This window comes from Micropterus salmoides, unplaced genomic scaffold, assembly GCF_014851395.1.
Source record: "Micropterus salmoides isolate LMB-PRFRI ecotype aquatic unplaced genomic scaffold, ASM1485139v1 Ms_hic_scaffold_1976, whole genome shotgun sequence".
In the NCBI taxonomy this organism is placed as follows: domain Eukaryota; kingdom Metazoa; phylum Chordata; class Actinopteri; order Centrarchiformes; family Centrarchidae; genus Micropterus; species Micropterus salmoides.
In genome coordinates this window covers 40058-53031 of record NW_024041124.1, presented here as the reverse complement: position 1 = coordinate 53031, position 12974 = coordinate 40058, and the positions used below count along the sequence as shown (strand labels likewise).

The 12974-nt window shown below is 40.0% G+C and overlaps 1 pseudogene; it reads right to left on the bottom strand.

Annotated features, from left to right (window-relative positions):
* Nucleotides 1-284: 284 nt before the first annotated feature.
* On the bottom strand, nt 285-6469 carry LOC119911235 (annotated as a pseudogene).
* Nucleotides 6470-12974: the final 6505 nt, after the last annotated feature.

Below are 12974 nucleotides of genomic sequence, written 5' to 3'. Positions count from 1 at the left end.
GTTAACTTCAGCAAGTGCAGCTCGCAGTCCCAAAACAGAGCAAGGTTGCGCTTCAGTTTTTTTGATGTTAATGTTGCTCTATGCTACCACTTGTCACAGGTGTCTGGACTCAACAGTGCAAGTGGGTTCAGTTGATTACTATCAGGGCGTACGCCGGTGTCGCATCAGCTGCGATGATGAGATATTGAGATATTGTTATCTCAATTAAGTATCCATTTGTCTTACCCAAGTCTCAAAAATAATTGCAGATATTTTATGGAAGTAAAGGATAACACGATGAAGGAAAGGGAAAAAGCCAAAAAGCATAATTTGACCTTTATTCAGTAAACCGTATATTGTCGCAAATAATAATAATATGAGCTCTTTAAAGAAAAAGTTACAAAATGAAACTGCACAGTTTAGTTATACATGAAATATAAGGTAGACATGCTTCTCAGTTTGGGTTAATTCTTCACACACTAACACTGGTTATACTCTGCAGGTGATGTCTTTAAAACACATTACATCTGACTTCCACCTCCTACTCGATGAAAGTGGAGGTGATCTCAGAGGACCTGAACACAACTGAGCTTTTCTTGAATGAGCTATCTGATAAATCTCTGGCAAAGTAAATCCCAGGCACACATTTGATTAGCAGCTGCACGACTTCTTTCCAAAACTTTTATCCTACAAAAGCGTATATGATGGGGTACAGGCAGCAGTGAGTGTAGGCAAAGGCCTCGGTCACTGTTACTGACACCATTAAGTGCCCTTCCTTTTTACAATCAAGCAGTAATTTACCTGTAGATTTCAGAAACCACTAGAAAAGGCAAATGTTATATGGACCCCAGAATAAGAAAAAGGCCACAGCTACGGCCATGATCATCTTGTCAACGCGGTGCTTCATTGCACTCCTCATGTTCACTAGCGTGGGGATGATCCTGGAGTAGCAAACTACCATCACCAAGAAGGGAATCACGAGACCCAGTATGTTTATTGCCAAGAGGTTATAAGTCTCCCAGCCATCGTTTTCAGGGAGGTAGGCACAGCGCAGCACGCCAGAGTCGACTTTGTAAAGACAAAAGCCGGTAGAGAGACACTCATGCTCAGCATCCAGGTGAACACAGTCAGAGCGATGCCTTTCCTCAGAGTGCGATATCGTGGTACTGCTTGCGCGTGCATGAGGACGACGTAGCGGTCCAGCGTCATGACAACGATGAAGAAGATGCCGCTGAAGAACCCGATGTTGTGGAAGCCAGCGATGAAGCGGCACATAAAGTCTCCGAAAGTCCATTCACTGACCACAGAGTAGTGACAGTAGAAAGGCAGCGTGAGGACGAACAAGAGGTCAGAGAGAGCCAGGTTGAAAAGGCAGATGTCTGTGAAGTTAATCTGGTTTCTGTGCTTCACCAGGACACACACCACGAGGCTGTTACCTGAGAGAGGGGGGAAATGTCAAATCTGTAAGAACACTGTGTATCATATGCATTTCAGCTTTGTAAAGTAATGGTCTTCTTTACTCTCTCTCACTCACTCACTCACGCACCTATGAAGCCGAGGATGAAAACCAAACTATAGAGAGTAGGCAGAAAAACTCTCCCAAAATATCCCACATGGTCGTAGTTGCAAGGAATGAACTCTCCCACCTCCCCTCAATAATAAGATGAATAATCATACACGATGAGGTCAGTGGTATTTTCTTCATCACCTGCAGACAGATAATTAGTTTTAAATTTCAACATTTAAAACATCTAAGCTTATTGTCGTTATAATTCACGCACATGTAAAACAACAATAGCCAACAAATTGATTTTTTTATTAACTACATCATCTGAAACATTTTAATAAGGACTATTTTTCTACTCCTTTTTTTAAGTAGGATAGTTCCATTGAAAGGTATTGGCAGTAAACATCTGATTACTTATAGAACAGGAAGTGGAAAGTGTTTTTGAATGTAATTTTTAGTGCTGTTAGCACTGCAAAGATAACACTGTATTAGTGAAAAGTCAGAAATACTGAACAGAAATAAATCCAAAAAGATTAAATACAATAAAATGTACCCAATCTATCAAGAGGGGTCCAACTGCAGACCTCCACTGGCAACCCACCTCCACTGTGAGGCAGGTGTTATGCCGAGTTTTGCCTGCCTGCCGAGAATTGTATGCACCTCCAAATACTGCTTTTAAACGCTATAATATTCTTTGTGGGGTTCTTTAATGGTGATAAATGATTCGATGTATATATTTTATGAACATTTAGTCTTTAATATTTTAATACACTTAGTAGAAGTAGGCCTACCATTCCTTGAAATTCAGTAAATATATGTGGTGATAATGCTGTTTGATCAACGAGCACAGCAAAGTGTTTGAAAAGGACCTAAAGAGGTGGATGCATAATTCGGCAGATCAATTTTTTTAGGCAACCTGCCGACATTTACATCCACCTCTTTTCTCAGCGAGGTGCATGCAATTCGAGGCAGGCAGGCAGAATTTGGCACAACACCTGTTAGGACAGGAAATAACCATACAGGACGTAACGTGATGCATTCTCGGTTGTTTCGCTACTCTACACATCGCGACTGTGGTGAAGGTGACTGGTTAGCATTTTCCAAAACGTTGAGTAAAGTCTGAATGCATTGTTCTTGGTATATGTCAGTCGTCAAAATAGCTACCGCTGTCAATATTGTAGGCCTATATCTAAATCACACAAATTACAGAATGTTACACGTGTGTAAATTAGGCTACGCCAAAGGTGGCGTTAGCTCCTGAAGTAGCAGGATTGGTTTTATTTCCTGGATAATGTAAGCTACTCATAGACTGTATGAAGCTACTGTGTGCTTTATTAAACGTTTTTTGTGAAGCATTTAGCAAGGGCATAGGTCTGCATTATGACACTCTTATGAACTAAAATAAAGATCTATATCGTTTCGACCGTTCGGTGTAGCTTTTTCACACTTAAAGAGGTGGTATTTTATATACTTTCCTCATACTGCACATTGCTGCATCTCCTCTTTTCACCCTATGTGTTGTTCGCTCCGCTCTTGAGCTACAGAGTGATGCAACTTACTTGTACAAAATCTTTGTTGGGAGTTGCACATGCGCAGTTCCCAGGTAAGCACTACTAGCCAATCAGAAGCAGAGAAGGGCGGGTCGTAAGAAACAAGGTAGTGTGATCCAAATCAAAGCCGCTTCAGACTGAGACCGTAACCTAGCAGATGGTATAAGTTGCTCTCAAGTCCACAACCACACAACATCATTGTTCCACATCTTACCATCAAGACTAAACGTTGAACTGTTGCCGGTGTTCTGACGATCTATGCTGCCTTGCTGAAAAATGCTACCATAGCGCAAATCGATAGACTCGACTCTACTCGGCCCTGCTCCGTTTTCCATTGCAGACAGTATTCCAGAGATAGTACGTGGCTTGTCGTCATAGCGACGCCACACACAACTGCCGCGACGTAATGTTCAATGCGACACACACACACCAGCGATCCACACAGCTTTCTCTTTTTTATGTTAAAACGTTTCAACATTACTCAGAATGTAAAGACAGATAAGCGGTATGAAAACCTTCCAGCTGTGTTTTCCTCTGCCGTTGTTGCTGCAGCGGTCTGTGTGACGGCTCTGTGAGCGGGCGGCTGGCCGGACTCACACGCTCCTCCCGCGGGTTGGTACAGGCTTCCCCCGCAGCCACTTGCGGAGCTCCTCAAATATTCAAGCACATTTTTGTTCCGCCATCACTTCTCGTAAAACTGTCAATATTTGAAATCTACACAGCTGATTTCACCTCAAAACTTCTCAGAAGTGGATTTAGTGATGAAATTCCATACGAAAACTGTAAAATATAAAACTTTCTGTTGCTTGCCTCTGTCTGGTGCAGCAATGATGATGCACTGAATAGTGAATATTCTCTCTGACCAGTCAGCAGTCTGTCGTGTTTTCACGTTACATTTTAGTTTCCTTCAGCTCGCCTGGAACCTCGATGGAGGTTAGGTGATACGAAAAAAAGTACCTGGAAGCAGGTGCAGGTGCAACATTTCTACAATGTAAACCAAAACAAAGGCGAGTGGAGCCAAAGGGCCTCCGCTCAGACTAGCTTGGTTTGAAGGCGTGCCTGCCTGATGTTTGGTTTAGTTCTGCATTTTTCCTTAGTTATCTTTTGTCTGTAACCTGTGTTTAGTTTAGATTTGCTTTAGTTGTATATTCTTGTGAGGGTTTTTGTGATAGTTTGCCCTTTGACCAGCCAACTGGGTTACTTCATGACTGTTTTTGTGTATTTATATTTTGAGCAGGGTGCCATCTTGTTGGGAGGCTAGGTACCCGTGGCAAGGTCCCTTCACCTTTCTGCATGTAAGTAATTGCATGGGGACACAATATAGTCGGCACCATTTTTGCCGTGAGCAATGCCGAGTTTAGTTTGTTGTCTTGGAGAGCTGGACTTGTATAAAGTTTGTATATAAAGAAGTAATTATTGTAATAAAGAACTTCTATTACCATTTTATCATAGTTCTTGCTGTTTCATGTTCTTTCTTTTTCAGCAGTTCCAGTCCCAGTTGGTTTGTTAAAAATGCATACATTTTGGTATTTGTTGAAACACGCCTCATCAGTAACATTCCTGTGCCTTTTCCTCTTTATTCTCCTTCAAATGTCAAGATTTAAATATTTCCTGGGGCCCAATTTCCTAGGTGGCGTACTTTGGATTTCATTAAATCCCCCCCTTACTGGTCCATCATGCCACATGGTCATGTTTAGTGTTTTGAAACATTTATTTTGGCACTGGCACCTCAAAGAATTTGATTACATTAATTGTTAGGGTGGCTATTAACAGAGTGGCGACATGAGTTTAAGTCATGGTGGTGATGGCTCACCATTGTAAAATGACCAGGTGCCAGTAGAGCAATATCAATATAAACTCTAACAGATAATGCTTCACTTACTCAAACAGCGTTAAAGATTGGTCAAAAGAACAGTCCCTGGCTTTCCAGCAGTCAGTGGAGTGCTTTTATGAAGGGTAAAAGCAAGGATCAGACAATCTCACTTGCAGGTTTAATTTACTGAAACTTTGTTTTTTGGGTTTGAAACAAACTCTATCAACTGGTAACTCCTGTTACCAGTGGTGGGCAATATTACAGTAATATTACATTTTCCAGTAACTAGTGTATTGATTACCTTTTCCCAAAGAGTAATATTATTACAGTTGGTCTTACTAATCCAATCATGCTGCGTTACTGAATGCACCATCCTTGGCGTGACTGCACGGCAGGTCAACAGCACCGGAAAGGGAGAGAAACTCTGGCCGCTGCTGCCAGTGATGCTTGGACTTGTCGGGGAAAGAGTGTTTGTTTGTTTGTTTATTTATTTATTACAGGGACAGTGCATATTCATAAACATTTCTGTCAATATGCCAGAATTAGCCTAAAGGCTATTTTTCATCTGCAGTCCCTAGACAGATGTTAAGAGTCACCCTAAAAAAGATTACATAGTACATAGCACTAAAAAATTAAGATACATTTAGTAAAATATCAATATACAATCTAAACACACCAAAACAACAATCGGACAAACATCAGGTAAAAATATGACACGCACATAAGGAAAAAAATAAAGTCAACAGTGTGCATCAAGGGCATGTGTAGTAATAGGTTAATGTTGACAACTCTGATGATCAATAAGCCATTTCCTTAACTGAATCTTAAATGAACTATACGTGTTTATATTTCTGATAATTATGGGGGTGAGGTTCCACTCAGCAGCAGCTAGAACAGAAAAAGCAGTATGACCAAATACACTTTTCCTAAAGGGAATGATACAATCTCCCCTAGCTGCACCTCTGGTCCTGCAGGAATCAGCTGTTCGGGTATTGACAAACTGTTGGAGGGGAGGGGAAGATAAACCATGAATAATTTTATAAATAAGACATAGATTTGAGTATTTAACCATATTATCCCAACTGAGCAATCTATATTTTTGTAATATTGGACAGTGATGAGAAATACATGGTTTCTTATCCAGAGTTTTAACAGTTCGTTTGTAAAGTGATTGCAGCAGTTTCAAAGATGTAATACTAGCTTGTGCCCAAATGGGTAGACAGTAAGTGATGTGTGAGAAAATCATAGAGTGCATGTACATTTTTGCTGCCTGTGTGGACATTTGATGGCGAATGTGTCTAAAGTTACTGAGACTATATTTAATTCGATTACAGACCATTTTTACATGTGATGAAGATGATAACTTTGAATCAATTAAAACTCCCAATATTTGTATTCTGACACGATCTGCAATTTTTGCCCTGAAACAAAAATATCTGGCTCAGCACTGAAGTTTTTGTGGGACTTAGTAAAAAACATTGCTACTGTTTTTGATGTATTCAGCTGCAGGCAGGAGTGTTTCAACCAAGCTGTGATGCTATCCATGGAGTTAGTGAGCTTCTCAACCACCTGAGCGATATTCCTACCGTGTGCATAGACTACGGTGTCATCAGCATACATCTGCACAAAAACATCAGGACAAGCGAGTGGGAGGTCATTTATATAAATGGAGAATAACAGAGGCCCTAAATTAGATCCCTGAGGAAGACCGGTGGACAGACTCAAGGCCGCTGATTTAGATGATTGAACTCTGACATGTTGGGAACGGTCAGTGAGATAAGACTCAACCCATTTAAGTGCATCTGAGGAAAAATTAAAATTACATAATTTTGTCAGTAAAATTTTATAATTAACAGTGTCAAAAGCCTTCCTGAGATCCAGAAATACCGCTCCAACAACCCCACCTTGATCTAACAGAGCTCTTATATTTTCAGTAAGGAAACAAGTCGCAGTCTCGGTGGAGTATTTTGCTCTAAAGCCAAACTGCATAGGGTGGAGAGCATAGGGAGTGGTGTTTAGATGGTTAATAATTTGCTTTGCAATCAGTTTCTCGGCAATCTTAGACACTGTGGGCAATATACTTATGGGCCTGTAGTTTGACATGGAATGAGGATCTCCACTTTTAAAAACTGGAACAACAACAGCTGGTTTCCACATGCTTGGGAACAAATTTTGAGAAATGGACAGATTAATAATTTTGGTGATGGGGGGTGTAATTGATGTACTTAAAGCCTTGAGCATCACCGTATCTATATCAAAAATATCTTTGCATCTCGATGGTCTGAGTGATTTAATGGTCTGTGACACTTCTAGTTCTGTGATATTAAATACGTTGAAAACTGATTGACTTGTGTCTATTGGCGGAGTAAATACGTTCTCAGGTGTAAAACAGCTTGCTATGTTAGCCACAGAATCAATAAAATGATGATTAAAAGCCTCTGCTACCTCTAGAGTATTGTTTGTCAGCCGGTCATTTACTTTAATTTCTACAGTTTTTTGTTCATTGGGTTGATCACCTGTCATTTTTCTTAGCTGGCTCCATATTACTTTAGGATTTCCATTAGATTTCTCAATTATAGTAATAAAGAAATCAGCCTTTGCTTTTCTTAATGACCTTACAACTTTATTTCTCAACATGGCGAAACGTCCTCTGTCATGCACTGATTTAGTTTTATTTGCTAATTTTAGGGCTAAGTCTCGCTCTTTCATGATTTTTATAATGTCTGGATTTATCCAAGGTACAGTGTTTTTGTTATGTTTGTACTTGATTTTTTGAATGAATTCTTTAATAGTTCTCTCAAGTGTAATTAAAAATGTTTGGCTATCTTTGTCAGAGTCAACTAAGGGTAAAATGTCATCCCATTGAATTTGGTTAGCTGCGTCTAAAAAGTTTTGATATTGTATTGGTGCCTTTTTTATTACTAGTACAAGAATGAAAGCGTTTTTTAGTAAGTTTCCTGGTGACAAGAGTTAAATTATGATCCAATAAACCTGTCAACATATTGAACGATTTTACAATTCTTTCTGGTCTATTGGTAAATATAAGATAGATTTGAGTCTTAGTAGAGTTAGTTATTCTCGTTGGCCCACGGACAACTTGTGTTAAATCAAACCTGTCTGTGATTTGTTTAAGCTTTTTTCTAGAGAGTTTGTCCTGCCAGTTAATGTTAAAATCCCCCATTATAATAATTTCTTTATCAAGATTGTTTTCTTTTAGCAGCTGCTCAAAGTTTTCATAAAAGCTGTTATCTGCCGAGGGAGGCCTGTACATTACAACAAGGACAAAGGACATTTGTGGCATTAAGCAATGTACAGTGGATAGAAAGTCTATACACCCCTGTTAAAATGCTAGGTTCTTATGATGCAAAATAATGAGAGAAATCATGTCAGAACTTTTTCCACCTATAATAACAATTCAATAGGAAAAAAAAAACTGAAATCTTTGAGGGGGCAAAATGAAAACCTTACAGTAACCTGACTGGATAAGTGTGCACACCCTCTTATAAGTGGGGATGTGGCTGTGTTCAGAATTGACCAATCACATTCAAACTCGGGTTAACTAGAAGTCATTTTGCACCTGCCATCACTTAAACTGACTAATCAAAGTTCAGCTGTTCTAGTAGGGCTTTCCTGATATTTTCTTAGTTGCATCGCCAAGCAAAAGCCATGGTCCACAGAGCTTTCAAAGCATCAGATCTCATTGTTGAAAGACATAAGTCAGGAGACAGGTACAAAATAATTTCCAAAGCATCAAGTGGAGAAAATATGGCACAGCTGTGACTTTACCAAGAACTGGATGTCCCTCCAAAATTTAAAAGAACTAGTCAGGGAGGCTTCCAAGAGGCCTACAGCAACATTAAAGGAACTGCAGGAATTTCTGGCAAGTACTGGCTGTGTGGTACATGTGACAACTATCTCCCGTATTCTTCATATAAATGGGGTAGGGTGGCAAGAAAAACATCCAAGCACGGCTGAAGTTTGCAAAAACAAACATCAAGTCCCCCAAAAGCATGTGGGAAAATGTGTTATGGTCAGATGAAACCAAGGTCAAACATTTAGGCCATAATTCCAAAAGGTATATTTTGTGCAAAAACAACACTGCACATCACCCAAGGAACACCATACCCACAGTGAAGCATGGTGGTGATGATGGGTCACAAATTATTTAGAACATTACAGCCTAAATTGTTGTCATTAATTGTATTGCCATCATTTCATTAAGTGCAGTGTTCATCATTTAAAGTATTTTAGAGTGTAAAGTCGGGATCGCAGTGTCAAAACTCTAAAGCTCTTGTCACCAGTTATTTTATAGTTAAGATCACAATGTTGAAACTCTATAGCTGAGTGTGTGTGGTCCTCTCTGTGTCTAACTGCCCGGAGGTGTGTAAGCAGGCACGTGTGCTCTGGGAGCAGAGTGAATGAGCACAGCATGATGACATAAAAACACCAGAAAAGTTAAAATGTAGAAGCAGAATTAGTGTAAATTGGGTTACAAAATCTACATAAACATTGTCCATCACAGTAGGAATGTCTTTAGCACACAGCACAAAAGACACCAGCTTATTCCACAAAGTGAGGTTTTTGGTGAAAATAGCTTGATCAGGAAAAGGCAGGTTATCATTTTTGAGTAGTAATCATTAATCACTCTTAATTCATCATTTTTAATCAATCATTTTATTATCTTTAATCAGTATCAGTAAGTAATCTTTCTTAATGCATTATTTTTAATCATTGTATTACCCTTAATTAGCATTAATCATTAATCATTAGTAGTTAGTTTATTAATAATTATTAGCTTATTAATTATCCTTACTTACTTCTTAATCTTTGAACATTACCGAAACGTGTCTTATCTTCTACTTAGAAGTGCTGTGCTGTAATCATGAATGCAGTAACAAAGTGAAGATCCCTGAGTGGGAGCATTGACCGTAGACACTTAGACTATGCATACCTTGGTCAGCTGTTATCTACTGTTTATGTTCAAAATCTGCTGTAACAAGTGCATGCTTGGGTCTACTGATATCCACTGTTGTTATAAAATGATGAATTGCCGAGGTGTCATTCTGCTGATATTAAGACTACATGTTTAATTACTGCTTAAAAGGATTGATTGTCTACTTGTAACCACTGATGCTAGAGCCTGTGTGACCTTCAAGTGAACTTGCCCGTGCGCACTTGGTGAACCTGCTGACGAAGCACTAGCTGACTCAGCTTGGCAGAGTGAGTAAGCTTCAAATGATGCATAGATGGTGACAAGAAAAGTAGTAAAAAGTTACTATAACAACAATATTACTGTAAGGAACCCAGCATCGATGATAGCCACAGCACAACACTTGTTATTCCTGTAGTAATTTTTCAAGAAGTATAACTGTGTGTGGAATTATATACTCATAACTGCTGAAAAAGTGTGACATTTGAGTTTGAATGTAAATGCTGAGTTTCTTATTCTGTAAGATAACAAAATATAGAAAGTCAACAACACAGAAGGATGAATGAAAGCTGGAAAACCGGTAAAACAACATGTGTGAACAGCATAAAAACAGAAGATAAGAAACTCTGCATAAAGATAGGAGGGGGGCACACCAGCCCAAAATGGGTATATAAGGCTGTCCGCAGACCATAGAGGGGACTTCGTCCTCCAGCCGGCTGGGATGCTGTCCAGGTTTATGTGTCCTGTTTTGGAATAAACTCTTTTTGCACCGACTCTTGACCGTCTCCAGAGAAGTTTTTTGTCTGCAGAGTTGTTGACTATCGTAGAAAGCTAATGGAGTATTTTTTGATTTTGAGTTTATTAAGTTGGTGAAGGTGGGGACCAGGCTTAACTGGCCCAGCCTGGTCGTTCATCTGACCCAACAGTGGCAGCATCATGCTTTGGGGCTGTTTTTCTTCAGCTGGGGCCTTAGTCAGGGTGGAGGGAATTATGAACAGTTCCAAATACCAGGCAATTTTGGCACAAAACCTTCAGGCGTCGGTTAGAAAGCTGAAGAGGAAGTTTACCTTTCAGCACGACAACGACCCAAAGCACACATCCAAATTCACAAAAGCATGACTTCACCAGAAGAAGATTAATGTTTTGGAATGGCCCAGCCAGAGCCCAGACCTGAATCTGTGGGGTGATCTGAAGAGGGCTGTGCACAGGCAATGTCCTCGCAATCTGACAGATTTTGAGCGCTTTTGCAAAGAAGAGTGGGCAAATATTGCCACGTCAAGAAGTGCCATGCTAATAGACTCCTACCCAAAAAGACTGACTGCTGTAATAAAATCAAAAGGTGGTTCAACAAAGTATTAGTCTAAGGGTGTGCACACTTACGCAACCAGGTTATTTGAGGGTTTTAATTTTTCCCCCTCAAAGATTTCAATGTGTTTTTCAATTGAATTGTTCACATTATAGGTCACATTAAAGGTGGAAAAAGTTCTGACATGATTTATCTTTGTCTCATTATTTTACATCATAAGAACCTGGCATTTTAACAGGGGTGTGTAGACCTTTTCTATCCACTGGATGTGTTGTAAAAATACTGAAGGCCCTACTGCCTTTACAAATGCATGTGCAGAAAAAAAGTTCAACAGTTGTGATTAGCTTGCTTTTGTTATTTCAGCCGTTGGCGTTCAGAGACGTTATGTCTTGTCAAAACCGTAACTTCACTCCTTGCTGCTGTTATGAATGTGATTTAAAAAGTGGGAGAGACTGCTTTGTTTGGGGGGAGGAGGGGTGGTAGTTAAAGTAATATAGTAACTTTTATCACACACTAAGAAGTTAAGTAATACTTGTTTTTTTTTAAGTGTTGGGCCTCACAGTCTGTTAGAACAAAGACGAGGGGGGTCACAGAACAATAGAAAGCCCAGATGGCTCTTGTCAGTTAAATCACACCTACCTGTGAACTCTTAACTTTTTAAACCAAACCAAAGGTTTGTATTGGCTAAAGCTTTCAGGGGGCGGAGTAATCCCAGGAAGTACAACCATTTTGTCAACAGAGGTATAAAACCGAACACCTCCGAACCCTCATTGCCATTCCAAGTTCCTCAGGGGACTGTAAGTAGGTAAACAAACTCTGCCTTTCTGCAACTGCACCAGCAGTACAGGAGGTATTTTTCTTTCAGCGCTGAACTTTCTTTGTTCCTGAATACAGACTTCACTCGCCGGACGAGCAACTTTGTTTTCTTCTTTTTTCTACCTCCTATTATTTTTTCTTTGTGTTACCAACACAATTTTGAATTTAAAGAAACTGTTACAGAAGATAACGTTTCCTTCCTGCAGAAGAAGACGGATAAAACTCCGTGCTTAACTGAGAAGATCACGTCTGTGCTCTACCTTCTCAACTTAGTCGAACCTCACTGATTCCTGTTGCTGCCCCCAAAGAATCATCTGTGCTGTGGAACCTACCGGCATCTTCAGATCTGAGCCGAGAGCAACTCTAACGGACTTCCCAAAAGGACTGACGCAACTACTCTCTATCAAAGCAACACGTAAGAGGCTTTAGTATGTCTGGGCAGCAGATAGTTCTATAACCTTGTTATTGTAACTTATAAGCTTCATGTGGTGAATTTCTTTTAAGAAACTCCAAGGGATATTGAAAGACAGCCGCGTCTTGTTTGATTGCTGTGTGTTTTCCGTGCTACACACGTTGCTTGTGTCCGGTACCACCCACTGGGCCGCGACTGCTTTGTTCCTCTTACTGTGTGAAAACGTATCAGTATTTTTATCAAGCCAGGGAACACGGTTGCTGAACGCAAGTTCACTACCGTCCCTCTCATTGATAATGTTGTAGCTGAGTGTTTTCAACAGTAATTAGGATTTTTGGTGTTTGTTTCTGTTGTCTGAGAACAGATACAATTGCACATTCTATCTAATCCAAAGCAGCAACCGCTGCTGAATGAATCGTTCACTTCTGGTGGCTGTAAGATAGTTTGTGGTATATTGTATGTATATAGCTTTGCTGTGTGCCTTTCTCGCCTCCTCCAGCTTACTGACCCCACATGCACACACCACGTGATCTCTCAAGCTAACCAGACCTGTGACCCACAGTAGGCTAGCGTCAGAGTGCGTCCCCATTTCTTTAGTTCAGGGGAGAGTGATTTTCCGCCATCTTGAAATCACATGGTTTGAACCGCCATCTCGATTCCA